The sequence below is a fragment of the Argiope bruennichi genome, chromosome 2 (assembly GCF_947563725.1).
Source record: "Argiope bruennichi chromosome 2, qqArgBrue1.1, whole genome shotgun sequence".
In the NCBI taxonomy this organism is placed as follows: Eukaryota; Metazoa; Arthropoda; class Arachnida; order Araneae; family Araneidae; genus Argiope; species Argiope bruennichi.
In genome coordinates, this window is record NC_079152.1 from 120,044,397 (window position 1) to 120,070,905 (window position 26,509).

Genomic DNA, 26,509 nt, shown 5'->3' on the forward strand with positions numbered 1-26,509 from the left:
GCATAGAAAATTCTGTGAGAAAGAAATCTACCAATTAGAGCACAATTTGCGAACTCCTGCAGTTTTGTAAACAAAAACTAGTCTCTTCCTCGTCCCTACGAAAAAATTCGTCTTTCAATGGACTCGTCCGTCTCATACACAGCGTGTTGTGATTTAGCCGCTAGTAAGTTTGTCTCTCCTCTGCTGAACTCTGAACTCTGTCCTCTGACTGCTGGCTATCACTGGAAGAATGCAGAGCGCCCTCTCGTGGAGTTAATTTACCACATTAATTTTGTAGAAATGTATTTTTTTTTTTTATTCGTAATAATTGGTTCTAGTTTAGTAAATTCTTGAAAATGTCTCTCGAATTCGGAATAAAGTTTTATTATTTCATCATAATATTTTTCTTTGTTTCTCTAATATTTAATGTACCTCCGTTTTTAAACAATTAGTCAGAAATATTTTTTAAATTTTTCTTTGGTGTTCCATAAATATATTTCTTTTAGTATGGCGTCTTAAGTCTTAGTAAAGGCAGTCACCCCAAAAATGTCTTGGCGGTCCACCGGTCGATCGCGATCGACTTAATTCCCACCCCTGTATTAATTAGTCGAATTAATAATTAAAATTGTTCTAACTTATTAAAATAAAGGAAATCCCAAATTAACGAGACTTGAATTTGCCGTTATTCGTGCAGTAAAGTGTTGGCAACCCTGTTAAAAAAATCATTTGATAGCTAATAATTTAGTGTTAGTAAAAATGGAGCGATACACCATAGAACAACGTGTTAACGCAAGATTTGAATTTAATAAAAAACTGACTTTTTCTTTAAATTGTTATATTTTTATTGAATCGTTAAGTACACAGGATATATTTATGTATGGAGTAACGCATATGGCAAATGGCCTCCACGGCTTTGCCAGCACATACGCACTCTTTTGTCGAATTTTTCCCAAGACCATTTTACATAAATGAGGCTGCATTTCGTTGATGGAGCTTTGAATTTCCTCCTTCAATGCACGCGTGCTTGTGGATTTGTTGGCATAGACATTTGAACTTCAAATAACGCCATGAAAAGATACCTAATGGTGTTAAATCACACGATGTAGGGCGTCAATACTCAAATTTTCCAGCAGCCAGACCTTCATTATTTTTGAAATATTGTTCAACAATGAAAACACGTTGTTCTATAGTGTCACGCTCCGTTTTTACTAACCCTAAACTATCAGCTGCCAAATGGGTTTTTTTAATAGGATCACCAACACTTTACTGCACGAATAATGACAAATTCAAATCTTGCGTAAATTTTGGGATACCCTTTAGATGAATCTAATATCCCATTGAAGCAGAACCATAGAAGCATATCAGATGAATCTAATTCCTATGGTTGAAATATTTAGTTCTCAATTGCTTTTCGAGATCCAGTTTTATCTAAAATCAAAAAGAAGCGTAGCCAATTCATATTCGATTTTTAAATTGTTCTAGAGGTGTAACGCAAACCGTGTCTAAAATAAAATTACCACAAGAAAGCTTTCCTGATCCCAATATTGCTCTACTGGGAATGGGGAACTTGCGCTCAATAAATCATCCACTTCCTCATTAAAAGGAGTCTTTCGCGCTTGCATTGTAGGTTTACTGGGATTTGGACCTTTGGCAGGAAAACTTGGCGTGCATCTAGAGGTGTGATTGAGCGGAAGTTCCACATACCTGTGGTCGGTTATCTGCGCCTTCACAATTCACACTAGTTTCAACGAATACTATCGCACCCCTGGAAACAAAATTAGTAAACTTTTGTAAAAGAGTTTGAAAGTCCAATGTAACGGTTTATTCGTAAATCCAATTTTGCATATTTGGCTGCATCTCTGGTCGGGCTAATTGGTGATAATGGAATTGTAGAAGTAAAATGCACAGCATCCTGTGAAAATATTACTCCAAAAGAATCAAAGCTAAAAAATTTCCATTTTGGAAATTAAATAAAGGTGAAAATACAAAAATAAATAAAAATCACAAATATTATTTTCAAATGCAGGGCCAGAAAAAAAAAATTAGAAAACACAATAAGAATGTTTTCGTAACTTTTTCCCCTCTGGATATTTTTATAACTTCATTTTTTAAATATATATATATAATTCAGAAATCAGTGCTGTTTTGTCTGTTTTTTTTTTTTTTTTTTTTTTTGTAAAAATTTTATTTGATCTTGCGTTTATGAGATCTTGTACATACATTTATTTTATTCATATATCTTGCAATAAATGATAATTAATTCTATTATTAATAGAAAGTAAGACTGTTTTTATCAGGAAAATAAATAGCGGAATTAAATTCATTCAAAAAGAAGTAAGATATAAGAGAATCTATAGCTGTTTTATTTACTAATATTTGAACATTCTCATATTTCTGAATGAATTTTCTTGAAAATCGTGATTATCTATACTAATAAAAGGGAAAAAATGTATGTGTGTGTGTATGTATATTACAATAGTTCACTAAGCAATACCTTTATTAAAAAACTAGCCGCCTTTGATGACCAGCAGTTAGCCAGTATAAAAGATCTCTAAAATATTCAATTATATATTTTCTGTAACTTGGTCTCTTAATAGCTTTTTCGTCAAAATATTTAGCTATCAAAAGTTTCAGATCTTGATAGTTATATAATTCAGTCATACTATTAATTAGGCCTTAAACAATTCTGCTCATTGTATTACTTATCTCTTACTAATTTTTGTCAGAGCTCATAAAATTTGCACGTTAAATTAGGGTGGAAATGTTAAACTGCAATTAATATAAAAACATTTTTACTGAAACCAAGCACATCTTTTTTTGAATATGAAAATTGAATGCAGAGTCGCTCAGCATTCAAGTTGTATATGCAATGCAAAATAATTTTCGTAATTTATATAATATCTTAAAGAATTATTCAACAAAAATTTCTCTAATTCATCGTAAAATTCAGTTTTTAATTTTACTTTCAAAACGTTTTAATGATGCAAATGGAAATATTTTATTTGACTTCAGTCAATAAATGTCCGTATGAAAAAATTATGAAGTTTAAATTGTACATAGTCCTTTTGTTCTAAGGAGTCTTATTCTGCGAAATACTCTTGACACCTCAACTTTTAACTCAAGTTCAATAAATAAACGTTCTATCTTCTGCAATAAAATCTGTCAGTTTTTACATATCAATATTAGAACAATCAATATTTTCGTAATCATAGGCCATTCACTGTTGAGAAATCCTGGTAAAAGATTGGCGCATCTTCTTTGAAACGGTCTATAAAGTGTTCTAAAATCGCCAATTTTTATAGAAGAGCGATATTCAAATTTCATAAATTATTTAGTTTTAGTGAATGATTTAGTTGATTGAAGTTCAAAGATTTTTTTTATTCAACCCTTAGCGGCCCAAAAAGTAATTAGATGCATAAATATTTGCCGAATAAGAGGACTTGTTCATTGCTCCGAAAAATTAATATGAATGAATTTTTTTAGGATGAATTTTTCCAGAAAATTAATCTGCATATTTTTACCACTCTTAAGTATTTTTACCAGTCAAAATTTATTAAAATAATTAAATAAAACGCCAAAATGATGCACTGCCTTGAATAGTGCCTGAGAGGAGAGATCGGAGTGCTAAGTGTTAAAAATATTGATGCCTCAATAAATTTGTTAAATATGATTCAAAGGTTAATGTAGAAGGATTACAAAGAGTAATGTAAAGGACCTATGTAAAAATTTAAAATTCTTAATTCATCGGAGCATTTACTGACTCAAGTAACATAAAATATAATTGTTTATTTCATTTAGACCGAGTTAGTAGATGCGTGCCCCTGATTAAAATTAACTGATGGGCGCTGATTACAGTGATTATCCAATAGATATATTAGCGAGTTCGCAAATTGTACAGACTAAGTCTATGGCAAAGGATACCGACGTGCTCTGATTGGTTTAAGCCTTGGCATCCTTTTGGCAATGTTTTGCCAAAAAAGATGCCATACCGAAATATATTTTTATAAAAATAAATAAAATTTGTGAATTTATCCCTCCCCCCCCCTTTTTTTTTACGGTTCACATGTAATATTAATCTGGAACACGGATACAGCAAGAAATATTAAAATTACAATTTATTAAAAATATTTTTTGTATGTGTTTCTTCTTAATATTATTTTGCTATAACTAAAAAAATTAGCTATGAAATCACATATTCCGTTAAAGCTTACATACGTTTTAGGCATTAAGTAATCATCTCCCCACATTTAGTTGATGGGAAAGTAACAAACGTTCAGCAACAAGTTTCAATGACTGCATAAATTATCTACTAAAGGCACGAAAATCATAGAAAAATAAGAATTATTTAATTGCTGCATCATATGTTTAATAATTACTTTTATACTTCTGTGCATAAACAACATTAGTTACTAGTATTATTAGTAATATTTTTTATTATTATTATTTAATTAGTATTAGTAATATTACTAGTAATGTTTATAGAAAACAATTATATTAATGAAAATTAGATCGTGTTGATATTCACTCGTATCTTCCATAAAACTAATGAAAGGTACAAGGTTTGAGCCAAATAAACTAAAATAGACTATTATGAGTGCAAAACATTGCCAAAAAGATGCCAAGGTTTAAACCAATTAGAGCACGTCGGTATCCTTTGCCATAGACAGTCTGCACAATTTGCGATCTCGCGATATATTAAACCATGTTTGCCTTAAATTTAATTGTTTGTTTTAATTAATAATATAGATATTGTAAAAGGTCATAGAAAATTTTCTTCCATTTACTTTTTACAAAATATATTTCAAATTTTTTCGCTTCATATAGACATTTGCTGAAATTTACACTTTTACAATAATGGTTGATTTATTTTTTTTAATTTGAACTTCTATCAATGTGATGGCAGCAGGTTGATAAAAGCTTATTTTTTCCCATTGGCGTGCTCATGCAGATTAAATTTTATTTTTATTTTGTGCGAAATACATTGTTGAATAATATAGTTAAAATATTTCTTTAAAAACTCGTTAAAAATCGAAACTTAATTTGTAGATTAAAGCATTAATATCATTAAAAAGATAATTTTTTTTTAGTTTTATCTTGATGCAAATCAATTTTGTGCTGTAATTTTTTCGGAAGTTATAGCGTTGTAATTTTTAGAAAGTGTATCCATTTTTAAATCCTTTTACTCCTTAATGTAATAAATTATTGTATGTATAATGATCAATGTTAGTGCAATTAATTAATATTAGATAAGAATATTATCTGTAATGCTCATAAGCAATGCTGAATGAGAAAGTTTTTGTATTAGGTGAAATTTAAACACTTTCGTTTTTCAAGTTCCCATTTTTGTTGAGATTACTGAAAATTAAAAGAGATGCATTGCACAAAAAGCGGAATAGTATAAGGTTTCTACTACAGTAGTAAATGTTACATGTCCAATAGAATTTGAAGTTCAATATGCTCTTGTAAATAAACGGTCAAGAACAAGCTAAGTAAATTTTAGCAACCATAAATCTGAATTATAAAATTAAGTTGGTCACTGCTTTCATAAAAACTTCAAAAAAATGCTTTTTAATGTGCATTAGCATTGGTGTAACAATATATTTTACAACTATTTCTCTTCAATTCATGGTTATGTAGGAGCAATCATAATTTCTATTTTGAAAAAAGCAACATTCCTACCAAGTTATTTAATTGAATCTCTCAAAACTTTTTTTTTTTAATTTTAGTTACATACAAATGAACAAAAATTGCTAATAAGCTTTCAGAAATGAGGAACAGTCTTGACTATGCTGAATGTCAAAGAGAGAGAAATGTTTGCAGTTTTTTTTTTTTTTTTTTTTTCGTTAAATGTAAGTGACCATATTTTGCATATTGTGACATATTGAAAAAGAATTATTTAGAAATTATATTCATTTTTTAAAAATTTCTAATGCTTAAATTTCTAATTTCTATTTAAAAAAAAAAAAAAAAAAAAAAAAAACCTTATTTGAACAGTTTTAACGTAAAAAATACATTAGCTCATTTCAAGTATCAGCTTGTGGAATGTATATACATAAAAGCATACACACATATAGAAAGAACTAAACATTATTGATATCCATTTAAATTTGAATTTAAAGCCCTTTCTATGTATTTTTTTTCTCATTTTGTTAAATAAAGTTAAACCGTAATAGATATAAAGATTAAATCCTCATATAACTAAAAATTATAATTCATTTTATTAGATTAAATTTGTATTATGCACATCAGAATTATAATTTTTATAAAATTGTCTTAAATATTTTGTTAAAAATTTTGTCTTCCGTGGGGGGAAATTATAAATGTGTTCCTTTTTAATAAATACATTTTTTAAACCAAATTTCTCACACTTTATATTTATTATTTTCAACACTCGTCTGAAACGTGGTAAGGGTCATCAGCATTTTTCACACGGAAGTTTCGTTTCGTTACAAGGAGTTCGGCAAGGAGTATCATTCTCACTCTCATAGTGATTTGAATACCATTTGGCGAACATTGTAAAATCGCCAAATCTTACACGCAAAGATAAAGTTTATAATGTGGTAGCCTTTTTTAAGGCTTGAGCATGAAAAAACACCTTTTAATGAGGTAGAAGAAAATTTATTGAGCGCAAGTACCACATAACCACTCTACTCGATGCCACTTAGGGTCATGCCCCACTATTTAAGAAATCCTGAGCCTATAGCAATTTTATTGATTGAGAAATTTTTCACCTTTTTCAAACTGTATTCAACTTCAACTTTATTTGTAAGCAAAAAGAGTTTAAAAGCATTGATTTAAAACGTTGCATTACTGAATTTCAGTTTTGAATTGAATTTAAGACATCCGCTGCCACAAAGCAAATTTGTGATTTAATTATTTGTCCGCTCTTCCTTCTTGTTAACCCTTAACTGCAGTAGTGAAGAATTTATTAAGCAGGAAGCAGATATGAATCACGGGGGATTTACACTGCAGTAAACGTGTTAATTAAATAGTGACTCATACAGACTTGTGATAAGATGTTTTGAAATCTTCTCCGGCATATTTTTCTCATAAAATTTTTTAATCCGAAAAGTTGTAATGAAGGGAAAAGATTTTTGAGAAGTCTTTTGATGGATGAAATGAGTAATTCTAAAAAAATTAAATGTTAATAAGAATCAATAAATTTTCTTTCTCGACAGATGATTGTTGTTGAGATAATATAAAAATTAAGATGAACATTCTTCCATTTTTTATATTTAATTAAAATGGATAAAAGTTTGGTCAGAAAGAAATATACATCGTAACTTTTTTTATCTTCCAAAAGTAATGCTTATTGATTTAATTTCTTAAGACCATTGTCACTTTAGATATGTGCAATACGTCCTCGAGGCAGAGGGGGTTAGAGGAATGGAAATATGTCTATTCATTTGCAAAGTTCAACAATTGTAATAGATCTCCTCGAAACTTTCTTGTATAAAGTCTAAAAAATGCTTAATTTTTCCCGAATAAAATTCAGGATCTGAGAAAAAGAAGTGCTCACTAAAGCTCAGATTTTTATTTTCTGGGTCCCGTATATAAACATTCTGTGCTTCTTCATATGCAAAAGAAAACCAAGTACTATTCATTTTAAGATCACGAGACATTTTTCGACGACTGCGCGTAGAAAGATGAGGGGCTATTGCACCTTCAGTTTCGCGATTATCTGAATTCGCCCTATTGTTAAAATTAACACCTTCTCCTTTCATATTTTCTCTTTACCCTATTTTGACTAAATAAACGCATTCTGACGTATGCTCAAAAGCGCAGTGAGTTTTCGAATCCGAGAACGATCAGTATGCATTTTGGATGTCTTATTTTCCCCAGATTAAAACTAAAATTTGCCCCAGAGTTACAATTTAGTAATCACAAACCGAATTCCAATTATTTACGTTATCGCTTTTCTGAACTACTGCGTTTACATGCGTGAGAATCTTCAAAACGACAGTCGGACAACTCTTTGACAGATTTGGTTCAAAATCTGATACAAATCTATGCTTCAGATGCTAAAACTCTTATCCTAATTTTATTCATCTAGATCTGTAGTAGTTATCTTCTCTGTAATTACCGTGTTCACATGTTTTTGTGCAGTTAGACTTCTTGAGAAAGGATTTTGTTCAAAATTTGATAGAAATCTACACATTTGGTATAAAGAACATTTCATATGTTTAATTTGCAGCGTTTTGAATTATTGTGGTCACAGGTAGACAGATATCCCACTTCTTATAATGTATTGTTGAGACTCCGAAAAATTTGAAACTTCGTCAAAATTTCAAGTTCGGATTTTTTAAATTTTTTTTTTAATGATTACACTACTTTCTCTATGTATACTTCTTATTCGAAAAAGTGAAAAAAAGTGAGAAAAATAGTTCGATACATATACGGATATCAAATTGTTTGAATTAGTTTGTCCAGCATTAATCATCATTAGAAACAACTTGAGTTTCATTTTGTCGCAGCTTCTAGGGCAGTTATTAACCACTTAACTATTTTCTTTTCTTTACAATCTAATAAGATGACACCTTCTATTTTGGGAATATTTTCTCATTTTGATTCAAATGGAAATCCGTTGAATACTTGAATTATCTATGCATTCGAAGTAATTTTAATATTGAATTATAATCGTTATGAATGTTTTATTTATTTATTTTTTGCTTACAACTATCAAAATTCCATAAATCGATGCACGTATGGCATACGAGCAAAACAGTTAAGCGGTTAAAATAAACAAATTTGTATCTGGTACCCTTCCCTTTGATTTTAAATGGAAATGGATCTCGAGAGGGCTGAGAACTAAACATCTTGGAGTATTAGATGAATCTATTTTGACACGTTAGAAGTCAACACAGTCGTATTTGTTATAATCCGGTCATTTCTTAAATTATTAATGGATCCTAGGAAACTGCCTGGGTTTACTCAATGGTAAAACTAGCCCTTAGTCCAAATGATTTTTATCTTTTAAACTAACTGCTTTTCGTGGCTTTCATTTGCAGGCAATTGACCTTCGACTTGGGTTCGAAATTTTGAACATTTTCATTACTTGTCGAATAGCTTCAGAATATCACATTATTTTGATAAATCAAACAATGTCTGAAACACATCTTTTTTAAATGTTTTATTATCGCTTTTACTTTGTTTAAAAAAAAACATTATAAAATATACATATTGTTCATGAACTAATTCTAAATGAGATAAAGTTTAATTTTATAATTCTGGTTGATGCATTTTGCTGAAATTACAGCTCTTGACTTTCAAACTTCACTACAAGCGAATTAGAACTCTAGTTGAAATGATCATGCTTTAAATCAACGTTTCTTATATAAGTGGCCCCAAATGAGATAACTTACATGGCACCTCAGTCACAATTCGCGTTTTCGACAGTTATTTATTTAATATTATTAAGGGGAAATAATCCATAGTCATCTATATGATAAGCTAGATTAATCATTTCGATTTCAATAATGAGCATAGTAAGTGTATTGTATTATGAATTTCTTTATATTTGGCAGGTGTAATAAAGTTTAGTGGTAATTAAAGTAGAGAAAAATTACATTCGTAATTTGAAAAACCTCTCAGTAGTCTTTCAGTTTTATTTCTATTTTAATTTCAATTATATGACTTGAAAGGAAAATGAGTTCCTTAAGTAGGATTTGTCTCCTAATTAAGTGATCAAAGAAATTATTTCATGAGGGATTAAATTCTCTCTCACTCTTTCGTCTTTTATTGTATATTGATTATTTTGCGCAAACCTCAGTATTTTAAGTTCTATTCTAGTTTAAAGGATGATATCTAAAGTGACACCTTCCAATCTTCCATTCCATGGCAATGTTAGAATTTATTTATCGTATAGAGTTGTTAACGTTTGCTACTAGCAAAGCTTGGCATCGCTACTATTGCTGCAAAATAAAACACTAGTGGCAAGATGTTTGAAGCTCGATAAAAGTATATGAATCTCCAGTATATGTCAAATCATTTAAGGATTCGTTCCGAGCAAATAACCCCTCGAGTCTAGTGCTAAGAGATCATTCTTGAATTAAACACCCAATAAAAATTTCCAATAATGTTTTTAACTTTCTACTTTATTATTATTTTTTAATATTTTATTGACTTATTTGACATGCATTCTTTTGTGAAATTTTTTATAACTTAAAAAATCGACAATCGTACAAGAATTGTAAGCCCAGACTCTAGTAAAGTTACTTGAGAAATACTGCACTAACTTGCATCAATATCGAAATATTTCAGTGCGAAATAACACGAAACTAGAATTTATTTATTCAATTTCTATATTAGGCTTGGATCTATATTCATATAAGAAGCTTATGTTTTAACTGTAATTCTTACAATTGGCAATGTACTTTTTTCTTAATGAAGCTCAACTCATCTAATAATATAAAGAATTTTTGTTTGTTCGTATTTTATGCGCTGTCGTACTATTCATCCGATTGCAATAAAACTTTACCAACTTACTGCTTTGAACCTAGAAAATGCATGTTTTCACATGACCAGTTGTATGTTGGATGCTCACGTGTCGGACAGCCACGAAATTTGTTTTTGCTGAAGACAGAAAAACAAAAGGTATTGTCTATCCAAAAGTATACTGGAATAATAATGGAAAAGAAATCGAATAAATATTATTTATACTTCTTTATGTATCATTCAGTTTCATTGAATGTATTCATTGTCGACAAGAAAATAAATATTCTTTCTATCATTCCTAATTAAACAAGACAGCTATTTTAAATTTCAAACGATATTTACAAAATTGTTCCTGCTGCGGCAGCAACGCGCCGTGTAATAGCTTGTTTAATATAAAAAAAGAACATTTTCAAGAAAGAAAGAAAAAATGTCAACTACATAAAAATTTCCCATTTTATTCATGCTATCGATAGCTTTATAATCCGTCCGAGTCTTTCAAGTACAAAAATAATTTCATGTACTACTACTCAAAAAGAGCTAAAATAGCAAAAAAACATACTTAATTCTTGCAAAAAAAAATAGAAGAAGGAAAAAATGAGTAAATAAATAAAGGGCACCAGGAAGAAGCAAAAGCTTAGAAAGTGATTGGATGTTTTCAGCTGCTTATGTCTTTGAAAACAAGAAATCTAGTTAATAGACGAGAACGCGTCATACATATCAACTGCCACCGGCCTCACTCCACATACTATTCATTTTGCTCGATTTCGCCGGGCGCCGAGATGACCTTGCCCATAGAGGCCAGTCCTCTAGCTACAACTGGAGGCGCTAAGTTCGAAAAACCACTGACGAAATGAAAAAGAGTACCTACTATCTTCCCAACGTAACTAGATTTCTTATCGTCTGCGCAGAACGAGCAGAAAATCTCTATTAATCTATCTCGCATAGCCTCGCTCTGAGAAAACGTATCGTAAAATAATCGGGTCCTATTCTAACTTGTTTTTGCGCGTGTTCTACGGCAAATGATATTCGTGTAGCCAGCTGCTGGACGCCAAGAATTTTTATTTTCTTCTGGTTCTACCTGGTAAGTTACGTCGATTTTTAAGTAAATATACGGATTTTTTTTCTTTTATGTATTACTGTTTGTTTGCCTTTGTTTACGTAAACTTTGATATGCAACGTTAGTGGGTGGGGTTTATTATTTGTATGTACTAGGTTTAAGATTAGATTGTAGAAGTGGTTTAATTAGGCTGCCTTTTCATTAATGTTCTATAATTTTCTTTCAAAAATTTTTTCAACAAACTGGAATATTTCTTTCCACACGAGAAAATGTAAATTGTTTATTAGTCTTTTTTGCACATTATTATTATCGAATATTTGATATTAGAGAATCTTATTGTTAGGATAATTGGTTTTTCTATTTTCTTTGGACGAAAGACACTAATTGCAAATTTTCGCCATTGAAACATGTCTTTGCCCCAAATTGATTCGATTTTTTTTAAGAAGCTATATTCAAAAGGAAGATTGCCCTTTGAACTCTTGTTTATCGAATTGATTTATGAAATGTATTAAAATGTTGTTCATTTAAAATTTAGTTAGGAGAGAATAGATTTTATATTACCCGAGCATTTTAGTTATGAGAGGTACCAGTTTCTTTATATCACATTAAGAACTTTATTTATCCTAGCAAAAAAATATCAATTAAAATTAGGGCTCAGCATTGTCATATTTTATTTTCACCAATAAAATATTACGAACAATCAATTATTTATAAAGATATCTTCATTTGAAAACCAAATAGCGACTTGTTTATTATCGCTTACTTAATTAAAGCTTGTTGTTTATCGCTTCAATTGTTTACGGAAATCAAGCAATAATAATTATTTCTTGAACTTTCTACATTTAGATTTCTTGTTGTTATTCTAGAAGGCGAAAATTTTTTATGCCGATCTCTTTTCAAGGACATTTTAATGTTTAGAAAGATGCGCATATATGTACTTATCATTTCAATATAGAAAATACTTTTCAAATTCGTTTCTGCGAATATAATTATTTTATTCAAAATTAAAAAGTGATATATTTTAGATTACATTATACATCAAAGGGATTCGTTAAGTTTTGAAACAGAATGAATGATTTGATTAAGCAATAATTAAGATGCTTGATATTTTGTTAAGTTTCAACAATAAAAATTTCCAGTTGAATAACAGATACAAACAAATTTCTTAATGCATCTGGTAAAAAAATAATTAATAATTAGTATGATAAGCTGAGAACTTCAGTGCATTTGTGTATGTTTCTATAATGGATTATTATGGTAATATTGATTACTATTTTCTGTATGCATTGCTAGCTGCTCTATTTGATTATTAAAATTATTACTGAAATCTATATTTTTTAAAATAGATTTTAATAATACTCTTTTATTTAGCAATCTCTCTCGTCCGATATTATTCATTATAATCCTGCCGTTTTTTTAGCTTTATTTGCTGTGTTTGTAATGTAAACTTTATATGATTATTATACATTTTCTAGCCAATGTGTTTTGATAAGAATGATTATAAAACTAGCATTTTTAAGGGATAGCTAGAAGTATCCATTACTATGAAATAAGATCTCTAATAGACAGTTTTTAAAGTAATCTTTTTCCTATTGTGTTATACCGGACAGTAGGCGATGACCCCCTATGACCGTACAACAGGAATACAATGCAGGAGGGGGAACTACCTCTACATTTTCCAGACGAGTGCAAAAATATAGTTTTCGTCTAGATGAAAAACATTTTAAAGGGAACCGGGGGGGGGGACGAGAAACGAAAACATTCTTTGTTGATCCACAGTGTATATGTGCAGATCATGAGACAGGTGTATTTTTTTTTTTTTAATTTATCTATTTGGCATTGTTGCATAATGAGGTTGTTAGTATTATAGGAATAAATTCTTTGTCCCTTGTTGTCGAGTATTTTATTTATAAATAAATAGCTCCCATTAAATAAAGATTAAATTTATACTATAAAAGATTAGATACAATACTGCCGCGTTCTTTTACTTTTTCAAGCAACCTGAAAAATAATGATGCAAATAACAGAAAAGCATAAAAATCAGAAATCCACTTAAGAAAATACTAATAAAAATACTGAAGAAAAAAAAAGAAGGTAAACCTTTTACAAATACATATTGTTGAATATTCATTCCATTATTGTAAATATTTCGCTGAAATATAAGAAATAAAATGTTGATGCAACATTTCTGTATACTTCTTGTTTAGCTATTGGAAGGGAAACAAGTAAATGAACTATTGTATAATATATGCCTTAAGTTTAACTACTTTTAATGGTGCCGACATGGAATTAGCTATGATGCAATATTTTTTTTTTTTTTTTTTTTTTTGAAATTCTGTAAAACACCGTTTATACATTTCTCATATGTTTGCATTTATTTATGCCATTTCAGCTCAATCCCAATTAATTCGTGACCATTATAATGATAATAGTCATTAAGATTATGATATGCCATTCCATGGTCGTTATTTATACGACGCTAAACTTCAGTAATATGCTCCCACATTCTAAAATTCGAGGGGGGATGCCTCAGTCATTAATTTCCCTTTTCTAATTAATTTGGAAAGTTTTAAAAATAAAAACGAAGGGGGATAAAATCTTTTTTTCTACCAATTGTCCTCGGTGAATCTTCGGAGAGCAGAGACCGCTTTCGCAGAATGTGTGCGCTGTGATACCGATATTACAACTTTGGGATTACTCACAATGGAATTAATTGATGACAAATTATTTGGCACTGATGTAAATGATGACGGATAAAAAAAAAATGTGAACAAATTATTTCACTTTGTTTTAAAGACACAATGGACTTCTTTGAAAATAAGTCCTACGTTTTTGTTTTTTCAAAACACTAGAAAAATAACTTCAATTTTTTCATAGTGCTGTCTTTAATACTCTCAGACAATCAGCATTTTAAACGATTATTGAAATTTTTTTAATTACATCCCCTGTATGCACATGAATTGTATAAAAAAAATTTGTACTCATTTGTACTCAAAAGTATGCAATAAAATTGTTTTTTCTGACTTGTATAATAATTTTCAATTTATTTTTTCAATTAACAATTTAATATCTTTAAAGAGCCTTTAAAATTACTATTTCTTTTAAACGAATTTGATTTGTAATAATGAAAAGTGGTATTGTGTTTTTTAATTTCGATTTTAGGCTTTTCATTTGTCATTTAACGCCATTTTCTTTAAAGATATATTAAAGTTGCTTCAGTATATTTGAAGAGTAACAGACATATGCCCCAACCACTCATTTATTCTTTCCGCTTTTTATTGATACAAGTAACAATTGTTAAATAGGTTTCTTTGCGGAAGTTAGAAAAATATGACTTCCCGGAAGTTTCGCTTTTTCTTGTGAGATTCCATTGGCTGTGATCTCCAATGATCCAATCTCTTCCATTTGGTACAGAGGAAAAAAAAAAAAAATTACGAAATTCACCCATTGAAGAGGGAAAGTGTTTTGAGATGAATTTAATGGATCAAGGCCTCACTGCTGTCGGGGAGACTTTGGTCTCAATTTGATATCTGCAATCAGCTCTCGAAATGGATTTGCCGATAAGCAAAATTGTGAAGGTGTGTCGTAAGAATCGTGTCACAAGTAGGCTTTTGCAGATGATTAACGCTTTCGGAAGATATGCAATCTAATTGGTATAAACCGGAACTTGCTTTTGTATGATTTCTCACAATTAACACTCATTTATCTGAATTTTGTATTTTATAAAAGATCATGATGAATAATTTCGAATGGCATTCGAAGCACGATGTTAATTTAGACGACATTGGTATTTTCTGACCAAATTATTACTGAATATTAGTTTTCTAAAACAATGGAAATGTCATTCTCTTGAAGATTTGAAATAACCCATTCGTCGATTAATTATCAATTTTATAATAAGATACTTCGTTGTATGAAATCCTCGGCATTAACAAACATGCTATTATTTATGTGGCGATAACATGTTTCAGAAAAAAAAAACTGAGGAAATTGGGCAAGCGATTTAGATTTGGTCATTGAACCACATGAGGAGTCGAAGAGATTAGATTTTAAAGGGAACGCTGGTTATGGGTTGGGGATCAACTGTAGATGAAAATACAAGTTCACAGTAGAAGTGAGATTATAGTGGCTTAAGAGATAATTTATTTCAAAATATGCAAGAGAGGTAGCATGACCAAATATTTTTTATGACTTGGCATTTCCGATGAAGTTTTTATTAGTCATGGTTTCAATTACGAAATAACAAAGTACATTCGTGAGCATAAAGTTCGGTTACAAACTTTAGTTAGTTTAGGTATGAAATGAAGGAAATTATTTTTCCCCCTTGCACGAAATACACAAAAGAGTACAATATAAATTAAACAAATAATTGTAATCGTCAAAAATTCGACATTGAGAATTTGATGCATCAGAATACTAAATCAGAAAAACATTCTATTGGAACTGTACTCGTGTCTTTCTCAAAACTACAACGAACTACTAAATGAATAAATTTAAGATGTATTATCTATCTATACTTATAATAAAGCTCAATGTGTGTGTGTGTGTGTGTGTGTGTGTGTGTGTGTGTGTGTGTGTGTGTGTTGGCTCTCTACAGGCCAGACCGTTTGACCTACAGCTACCAAATTTGATACATGTATACCTTGGAGGTCGGGAATGTGCACCTAGGGTTCCTTTTTTCGAATTTTTAATTAGAATTTTAATTATTAATTAAAAACTAACTTTCCCGCCAAAAAAATCTTCCATTTTCCCCACCGCCAACTTTTCCGCCAAAAAAATCTTCCGTTTTCCCCACCGCCAAATGAGTAAGGCTTCAATGTTTTTTTCTCCCAACAGTAATGAGGCTAGGGTTGATATTTTTCGGCCGATTATTTCAAACGATTCTGTTTATTTTCTTAATGTTTGATGCATTTAAAATTAAACATTGTTAATGAATCGATCTTTCAGATTCATTCTGAAGTACTTTTGAATTAAAATAAAACAGAATAAAGGAAATTAAAAATTTCTAATCCGCATAGCGTTACCCCAACTAGCGTAGAAAAAATCACGTATTTGCGTTACGTAACTGGCGAAGAAAATTCACGCATGCGCACTGTGTTCTGATTGTTGCCATGGCAACCGTTATGAACGGATGATTTAAATTATTTTTAGGTTAGTTGCATGCTTTTGTAAGTAAATTGTATTTATGTTAGTTATATATTTTTTGTATATGCTTATAGTTTTAAGTACATCGTTTTTTAAGTAGTTTTTTTAAACCTGTTTTAGACCGATTATTTTAAACGATTCATTTTATTTTCTTAGTGTTTGATGCATTTAAAATGAAACATTGTTAATGAATCGATCTCTTCATGATGAATCTGAGAAATTTTTGTTGACAAATTCTTGAGAGATTACATAAATTAAAAAAGATATTCTTTAGTGCCCAGAAAGTTTAAACGCTCAGTGACTCTATTATCAGTAACCATATTATTAAAAAAATGCTTTGTTTCAGTAAAAAATATTATTATATTAATTGCAGATTAATCATTTACACTTTAATTTAAAGCATACATTCTACGAGGGGTAACAGAAAATTAGAGAGAAACATATCACGTTATGACTAAAGGCCTTTATAATATTATGAGTGAATTATATGACTATCAAAATTTGAAGTTTTAAAATATTTTGCTGAAGAATCTATTAAAGTTGGAATTGCATAAAATATTTAATTATTAAAATTTTAACGAACATTAAGATTGGCGAACCGGCTGGTCGCCAAAGGCGGCTAGTATTAAAATAAAATGTTTCAAATTTTGGTAAAAAAGAATCGGTTAATGGAAAAGGCGCATTTAAATTTTTAAAAAACTGTCAAGCCATCGGACTTGTTTAACTGTATACGACTGGAAAAAATTATTTTTGATTGCATGTTATTAGTAATATTTGTTGTGGACGTATACAAGAAAATCTAGACGAGAACAATAATCATACTTTTCTGGTCAAAGTACATAGAAAAATCAATTTAAGATCGCATATATAAAGGAAATAACCGATGTCGAATATAAGAATAAAAGTGGATAAATTTTTAGGTAATGTGACCTATATAGCTAATATATTGTGCGATCTTTCATGGTATTGAAGAGGTATGAGACGCGGGAGGATAGAACCTGGGACCTTTTGGTTAGCAGTCCAGTAACGATCCGATTATACCAAAACAGCTGTTCGGGTAGAAGCGCTGTTACTGGCTTATATGCAATTCACCACAGTATATTGTATTTGAAGAGAAAAATGAGAAGTTATATTTTCAAAAACTAATTGTCTCTGTCTATCTTGGTAAAAACCAATTGGAGTCGTCTCCTCATAACTTTCTGGTATATTTTAACAAATGTACTTTTACATTGTTTATCGCATGACATTGAAGAACAATCGTTAGGAGAGAGTTTATATTAGCATGCAATCTTTAGCGATTAATAGCTAGGGTATAATAATTGGCACTTTTCTGGACAGATATCTTTTTCCGGCGGATTGAAACCGAAATTGGACACAGAACTATAGTTGTAATCACAACATGGATCGAATTTCATTGATTTTAAGTCATTGAGTTTATGGATTATTTCGTTTACATGCATGGAAGGTGCAGAACGACAGATAATTAACCGTTGGTTCAAAATTTGATAAATATCGGTATTTTAGATGACAAACCCTTGTACCAAATTTTATTTCAATGTAGTTATCGAGTTCCCTTGAAGTCGAACAAACAGATAGACAGACTTTCTGTGAATGGATTTCGTTCCAAATGCAAAAGAAATCTACATGTCTCGTCATAATTCCATGTACTTAATTTCAATCCTCTAGCTCAACGCATTTTTGAGTTGTGTTCACAAAAAGATATAATATGAAATATTTGTTTTTCAGATTCAAGTGGAGATTAGTTAAAATGTCGAGTACAAATTTCTTAACGATTTCAGTACTTTCTCTTTGTGCATTTCGTATATGAGAACGTAAAAAGGAAAAGCCGCATTTAAAGGAATCTACGTAAAATTCAGAATTCCCTCACCCACCTTTTTGATATTAAGCCCTTTCCCCTGCAAATAAATCTTCGTGGCAGCTGTATTATGTCAAAGCTTAATTTCATATTTGTTGTTTTACATATCGTCGTACATGTTTAAAATAATGTCTAGAAACACATCAAAGCTAACGCTTGGGGAGGACGATTAAAACTGTCAATTGCCTAAAAGGTTTCTCTTAAAAGAAACAGCAATTATATATTAATTTTTCTCCAAAATGTACATTAGAATTTATTTTCTGGGATCGTCTTATTACTTTTTAGCATTTATTCTTGTAAAAGAATCATAGTTCGTATCGCTGAAGAAAGCCGCTGTTGCGATGTTTTGAATTCTTCTGGTAATACATATATTTTGCTATTGAAAGGTTAAATGCTTAAAATTCAATCCTACAAACAATCAGGCACTTTGCTCTTTTGTCAACTGTCCATTCATAGAAGGACTCTCGTGGCCCAATTTTAAATCATTCGAAAAGCAACTGTTTGCCGAAGGCTGTAAAACTTTTATACTCGGAGTGTTTTCTCTCTCATATACTCGATAAAATTTTTCTTCTTGCATTAATCTTATCTGAAAATCAAATTCTCCCTCCCCCCTTAAGTACACTGAATAAGTAAAGACTAATTCCACAATTTTTAAAATCGTTCCGCATTAGCATTTCGACACTAACTGTAGTCCTCCTGAAACTAATCACCAAGGGGTTATTTTAGGAATTGTGCATATATTGCGAGCATCTTCAAAAATCATGCTAGGGTTTATTTTTTCGATTATATCGCATTTTTGTTGTTGTTATGACTTATGGCACTTTACAAACCCGCTGACAGATATCTGTCAGTGATTTAAGCCGAATGAGCTCCTGTTATTTCAGTAGCCCCATCTAAGGCCAAGTGTACGACTTTAGCTACTCAAGCATCACAACCCTTTTTGCCGGGCGGACTTCATTCGTGCATTTCATTCACTCATCCACAGATCGTAATTTAGACCTGTATCAGAAAACGATCACCTGAACCAGTACCCCCAGTGGTAAATCGCATTTTTACAGGAACATAGTGGATATTGCCAACAACTGAAAGCTGTCACAGTCGTATTTAGCAACGTGTTAATATTACTACTTTAATAACATTTAGTTATTACTTATGAATCATTTTAACTTCACTAATATCCTTTGATTGTTCTTCAAATTAGCACCTGCATTTTACTATTTGGACTGCTTCAAATTTTATCACTTGCCGGTGATCACCAAATTTTATCACTTGCCACTATATGTGGGCGTCTATACAGCAACATTAATTGTATTGGCGCCCGTTATCTGTTTGTCCTGGTCGCTTAAATGTTGAAACAATCTGCAACCAAGACAGGATTTTAATCTAACTAAATTAAATAAATCTGATTATATTTAAATGGCTTCAAATATTACGACCTGCTTAAGATTAACATACCAAATTCTGACATTTTAATCCACCAGCTGCGTATCCCGCGATTTCCGAGGATTGCATTTTAATCCATTTTTTTTTTTTTTTTTTTTTTTTTTTGCTTCCCGTGTTTTTCGCAATTTAGAGTGTTTATTTTTACGATTACAGATTTTTATATTATATTATATTATATTATTATTGTGTAAAATATAGTACTTGTTCACTTTCTTTGAAAGATATTTGAACTTATTTGCAAAAATCGCATTTAAATAGTGACTTTAAAGAATTATACACCCAGAGGATTAATCACTGAAATTTCTGTTAAAAAAAACTCGCATTTAAGATTATATTCTTTCGTTTTAAAATCGTTCGATTTTCAGATTTAGAACAGAAACAGTTTCCCGCATAGTGCATCTTTTTGCTGAGGAACTGCGACACATATATTCAAATGAAGGTTTAAATTATAGTCTATTGTCCTGTCTTTATAGTTATGAGGCAACTACAATTGTAAACTGTCATCTCAAACAAGTAAAAAGTTATGGTAGTTTATTTTAAGAGACGTATGACTACCAAACAATATGCTCGTATATTTCCAACTCATCTGGTTTTAAATATATGATGAAATCTGTAACAACATCCTTTGATATTGCATTTCAGATGTGTGAATTTGAGAATGGACAGACAGACAACAATCATTCGATATTTTTCGTTAAAGGATTTTTCGACGGAATTTGGCTTCTAAAATTGTAATTTGCAAAATTTGAATGGTGTATTTTGTTTCATTAAGCAATGTTAAATGTAGCTGAAAAATTACTATGTGACATCTTTTTTTTTCTTTTTGTATTTTTCTTGAGAAATTTCTCTAAACCAGAGCCAGCGGGAACATTGCTGCGTAAATTTTTTTTTCGGATATTTGAATATATAACACTGAATTTGTCCTGTTAAATTTTAGTGATGTCTTCTGTAAAATTGTCGCATGCGAAGTCTGTCGATCGGCTACAAATGAATAAGCATTATCGAAAATCCTACAAATTATTTAAAATTAAAACGCTTCAAGTAATTTTATAATAAAAATAAAATTAATCATTTAAAAATTATTATGCATAATAAACGAAAGCAACGCAATGCTTAGCGTTATGGCATATAACTTCGAATTTCTGCTTGTTTACTAGGTTGTATCATTTAAAAATTTCTCTGTATGCATTCATTTCAAAACATTACGTACTAACTTATTAATTAAACAGTACTTAGCAAAGTTTATATAAATCTACAACCCTTTTTTTTCATCTTTCCACTAAAATTTCTTTGGTCTGTGTGTCATCTTCATCCTTGTCTTTGTCCTTTTCCAGCACATGTTCGATTCTTTCGTCATCAAGAGAATGAGCGTGACCCGTAAAAGAATTATCTACTTCATCTAAGCTTGCACCTCTTCTTCACTAATCTGTCTCTTATATTTATTTCATAAGCTTAAATTTCAGATGTAAATTTACAAAACTAGGACTGTAAGATGATTTCCAGCAAGTCTGATTCCTTGTAACAACTAATACCAAGGAAGAGGGGGGAGGGTGTTTTTATTTATCCATTGCTTGTTCTTCCGACGAGAATGTGCGACTCGGTTTGGGAAGATAAAGGCCTCAAGAATTTTTACTTTTTCGTATACGTAGTATTGAAAATGTATAATAATCGTCAAAAAATCCGAATTCGACATTTTGACGAATCTCCATATTTCATACCTCCCCGAATTAGAAAAACGCAATTTTGGAAAATGTCTGTCTGTTTATCCGTTCATGACAAAGACAACTCAAAAACGCTTTGAATTAGACGGATAAAACTTGGTACACGATTTGTACATCAAATTTGCAGATTTCTGTCAAATATTGAGCAAAATCCATTCAGAGGAAGTCGGTCTATTAGGCTGTTTGAATATAATATAAGTTAACACAATAACTAGATAAACGAAGAGAGCTAGGTATATAAAATTCGGCATACAGATTTAACATCCATAGTGTAGACATCTATTAAATTTTGAACCATATCCAACAAAGCGGTTGACCGTTTACTGTTTTGCGTTTTCACAAGCAAGTAAAACGCTGCAACTCAAAAACACAATCACTTAAATGTATCAAATTTAGCATGGAATTTTGCGATTGCAAGTGTAGTTTTGTGTCAAATTTTTGTTTCAATCGATTTCAATCGACAAATTCGATTTTTGGATACTGTTTATCATATGCCAGGGATTAACCGCCCCCCCAAAAAAAAACATCCTAGAGAATCGGTAAAAATACTAAATTCACGATAAAGACTATTTCTTATTTGCTGTTGCCATTTCCATGCAGGGAATTTTCTGGGATAGCATCTTTATAAGAGTATTCGTGAAAGCTGTGGGAAGACCACTTCCGCTGGTTTTTAAAACTTATTCGTAAAAGATTAGTAATATTCATAAAGGAATGACGAAATTCTTTCATTTATTGCCACCAATTTTCTTTTTGATTCTATATTGTAATCGTTAAATATAACTTTTTCTTCAGGTGTCAATAATTTTGTGGCATAATTTTGAAATGAATGCGTATGTAGCTATTTCATCCTCTTCGAATTCTGAAGTTGTTGAATATATTTAACAAATTATTTCTTGAAGATAAACTTTGTAAGAATTTAATGCTAAGATAAGATTTACTTTATGAAATTTTCTTTTGACTGCATTTTATGATTACTTAAAAATTACAGCCACAAGAGTCATTCAAATTCTATTTTCTACCTCACTATATATAAGGAGGAAATAGAGATGGCGCCGACTTCTTTTATTTACTCACATTGATTAAGTAACAATCTAAAAACAAAACCTGATCCTTCCGTCAGTCTCACCTTGGTATAACGAAAGAGTTTTTGATTTTCCTCAATACTGCATTGCATCTTCTTGAAAATCTATTGATGCAGGACATTCGCTTTGCCACATAAAAGCGAAATTTTCTGGTTGACTTCTGATGAATTGACTGACTAGATGACTTTTTAAAAGAGATTTTCTTTCTACTCAGGGAAGTACTCATTTCAAGGTTGTACCGATCCTTTAAAAACTATTTTTCAAATGATTTTCAACGACCGTGTTGTAGACAGCTCTTTTGGGTTTTTAATGATTATGTCATCTGCTTTATATAAAACAATTATGAATACATTTCATGTAGAGAATATCAAGACCTTTTTCCTCTAAGAATCAATGTAAGGACTGTATGTCACATAGAATTATTACCTGTTGTAATGTGATTAATGCACATGATGACCAAGACTAGAATGAATTGCTTCATTCGAAATTATTCTTTTCCATACGTCGATTCGGTTACAGAAATTATTTCTTGTTTTTGTTTTAGAATTTACAAATGCATTTTTGTATTTAATTACGTGAAAGAAATCTCGAATTTGCTTTACACTTACTAATCACATGCAATGGAAATAACATGTTGTGATAAAATAAACAACAACAACAACAAAAAGAAAAACTATTGCGTTTATTCACTTTTTAGCGACAAATCAAAAGAAACGCGAATATGTGTATATTAACCCATACGCCCTTTTTTTCTTGCTACATCTGGGTCCCACTCTATTCTACTTGCTTTAGTCTGTTCTTCAAACTTATAGATATGATTTCAAACATCAGTTTTATATATGAAGTGTTTTGCATAAAGCACATTTTGAAATAAGCTGTTCTGAAAATAGTTGTATCTTTAATCTTTTAGGATGATATATTGCGCACTGCATTTTCCAATAGTGCTTAATTCGTTAGAGGTGATAATGGGATAGTGATAAATAATTGATAATGTTCTTTATGAATAATTAATTCGTTATCGGTAGTGATCATTTTAATACAGTATTACATTACTGAAATTTTTCTACTTCTATCCTCCTATTTTTTTTAAATACATGTTTAATTACTGAAAAAAAAATGCATTAGTTGGAATTTAATAATTTTCATATCGAATTGCTCAAATGTTAGGTGAAATGACAGAAAATTAAGTCGATGCATTGAACAATGAAGAAAACGTTGTGAGGCTTCAAATTTTGATAGACATATGTAACGCTATTTTAAAAGTTCAAAAATACTTTTCTGAGAATACCATTAAAAGCAAACCACGTAAAATATTTAATTGAAATTTTGGCAACCATTAATGCCAGAGAAGCAACTGATTGCCAGTGGTGGCTGGTACTTAAAAAGGCATTACTCTTCATCTATATTTGAACTCGGTAGGTTTATATATAAATCAGAAATTACAAAATGTATTATTTAAATATGTATAAGTAAGGTGTGCTCGGGATGTAGAGACGAATACCCATGCGACCCTGATAGTTTATCACCCACAATAACCCTAAATATTGCATACTGAGTCACGTCCAACCCTTACGTCTCAATTTGAGTGGCCTATTATTTAAACGGCCGTTACAGGAATAAAGAATTGTGAGCAGGTGATAGACGTAATTTCGTGACTTCTGTGAACCGTTGCGCTTCCTGATTGATAAGTCGTGATGATCTCCTTAGCGATGGTAGACTAATTCATTCAAAGAGAGGTCGTCCTATTAGAGTCGGTCTCTTTGATTTTATTAAAAACGGATTTTAGAACAAAACCTGTTAGTAGAGTAAACGTCTGGTCTGTTTCCGTTGATTGTAGGAAATGGTATTTGAATCTCTGCTGAACTTCGTGTTCAGTAACGACAAAATCAATATCAGATTGCCAATTCCTACTTACTCAATTTAATGTAATATTTACAATGTTCAGAGATGCCCAGAGCCAGCAACTGCCTTCCCTTGTTGGACTCCATAATGGGCGGAGCCATTGAAGCTCGAATTCTTATTCTTTATTGCATGGGTTCTTTTGTTAAGTTTCGACTTTACATTGAGCATGAAACCGAATGGATTTTCTGAAAATTTGCTGAAATCCTTTGTTATTTATAGTAAAGATAAAAATTTGAAAGACATGTCACCTTTCTTAATTCGAAAATATATACATAATCAAGTGAGAGATGTACAATCCTTAAATGAAACTGAGATCGCGAGATTTGCTTGTTGAATCATCACTCAAGGAATTTCTTTTTTTAAACTTTTGTCCCAGATAAAATTTGAAGAAATTTCAATAAAAATCACAGCTCGTGCATCACTTAGTTATACAAGAGGTTTAATGTTAGGGGATGAAGTCTTGATGGTAAATTACGCAGAATTTGTCTCTGAGCTTGAATCGCGAAAATGATTGCTACGCGTTTAATTAGTTTGAGAAGAGACGGAAATATTTCCCAATTAGACACGTAATATTAACATTTCATACAACAATTCTACCAAAGAAAATAATGCCAGGCTACATCGGTTTTAATATCCGTCCTAACGTCTCAACTCTGCTTGCTGCTTTAAATACCAGTTATTTCGGCACTCTAAACTAGCATGCCGTGGATCTTCTGTGTGCTGTGCCTGTTGTTTTGAACAGAGACATAAAAAAACAGATTGTACAAAGCACGATGAATTCGAGGTTCTTTCGATTTCTTAGTCGATGAAGAAAAAGTTCTTTAAAAGTATAAATTTATTCCAGAAAATTCAGGACATTACACGAAGTAACATATACGCAGACGAACACACACAATACACAGCAGCAATCTACAACAAACGGTAGCCCACAAGTAGTAATCAGTAGTAATAACAACCACAGCACACAAAGCGGCCAGACAGAATTCAGCAGGAGGAGGGAATCTACGTAGCTACTCTCGACGGTCTCTCCAAACTCCTGCAATTCTCCACTGTCTCCTCACTTTAACTCTAACTGCCGACTATCTACTACACGACTGGCTACTCCACACACGACTTGATGCTGCTGCTATAATAAACACCTGGATTCGGCACACAGATCAATTCAGCAAACGCTTGCTCTTCGCTGGACTGATACATCTATTCGTCTTTGACTCTCTATGCGATTCTAAACTTTTCGGCGACTCTTCCGACGGCCTTTTATAGTTCTGGTACAATCAGACACCTCTCATTTCCTATTGGCTTTATCACCGAAATTTTTGAAGATTCCAGTATTGCTTATTTTGTCCTCAACCTGAGCTCACTGATTCAGCATCCAACAGAGTTGATCGTAAAATGGTCTTTCCAGTGATTGAACTAACCGTGCTGGGAAGCAACATTACAGATTTGTAAGAATATGTAAATTCCATCACTGAATCCGTTTCCTCAAGGTTTATTTTGGAAGATAAAAAAAAATATCTTGTCGTTATTCCCCAGAATATTTCGTTTTTAAACTACAATGAATAGATCGTTTCAGATGCTAAGGAAATTACTGTTTTTTATATATATTTGACTGTTACCATTCGATAATTAGCTCGATTTCTGTGCCACGTACGTTAGCGTTCTATATATATATACAGGTTGTTGCCGAATTCGACCGACAAATTCAGAGGGGTGATAGTAAGTATCCAGAGGATGAAGAATTATCATACAACATGGGGTTCCAAACGACGTTTAGTAGGGGAAAATCGCAAAAATATAGAGAGCCGGAGAACTGTTGGTAACTGTAAAAAATTAATAAAGAAATAGCAAATGGTGTTTCAACTATCAATTT

General features: G+C 31.1%; 1 protein-coding gene across 1 annotated transcript in view; it reads left to right on the top strand.

Moving 5' to 3' along the window:
- Window positions 1–11,153: 11,153 nt before the first annotated feature.
- The window catches only part of LOC129957657 (glycogenin-2-like), a 41,374-nt gene continuing 26,018 nt past the window's right edge, over window positions 11,154–26,509 (top strand). The window contains exon 1 of the mRNA XM_056070105.1: window positions 11,154–11,494. The gene's annotated coding sequence lies outside the window, so the exon portion shown is untranslated. The remainder of the gene's footprint in view (window positions 11,495–26,509) is intronic.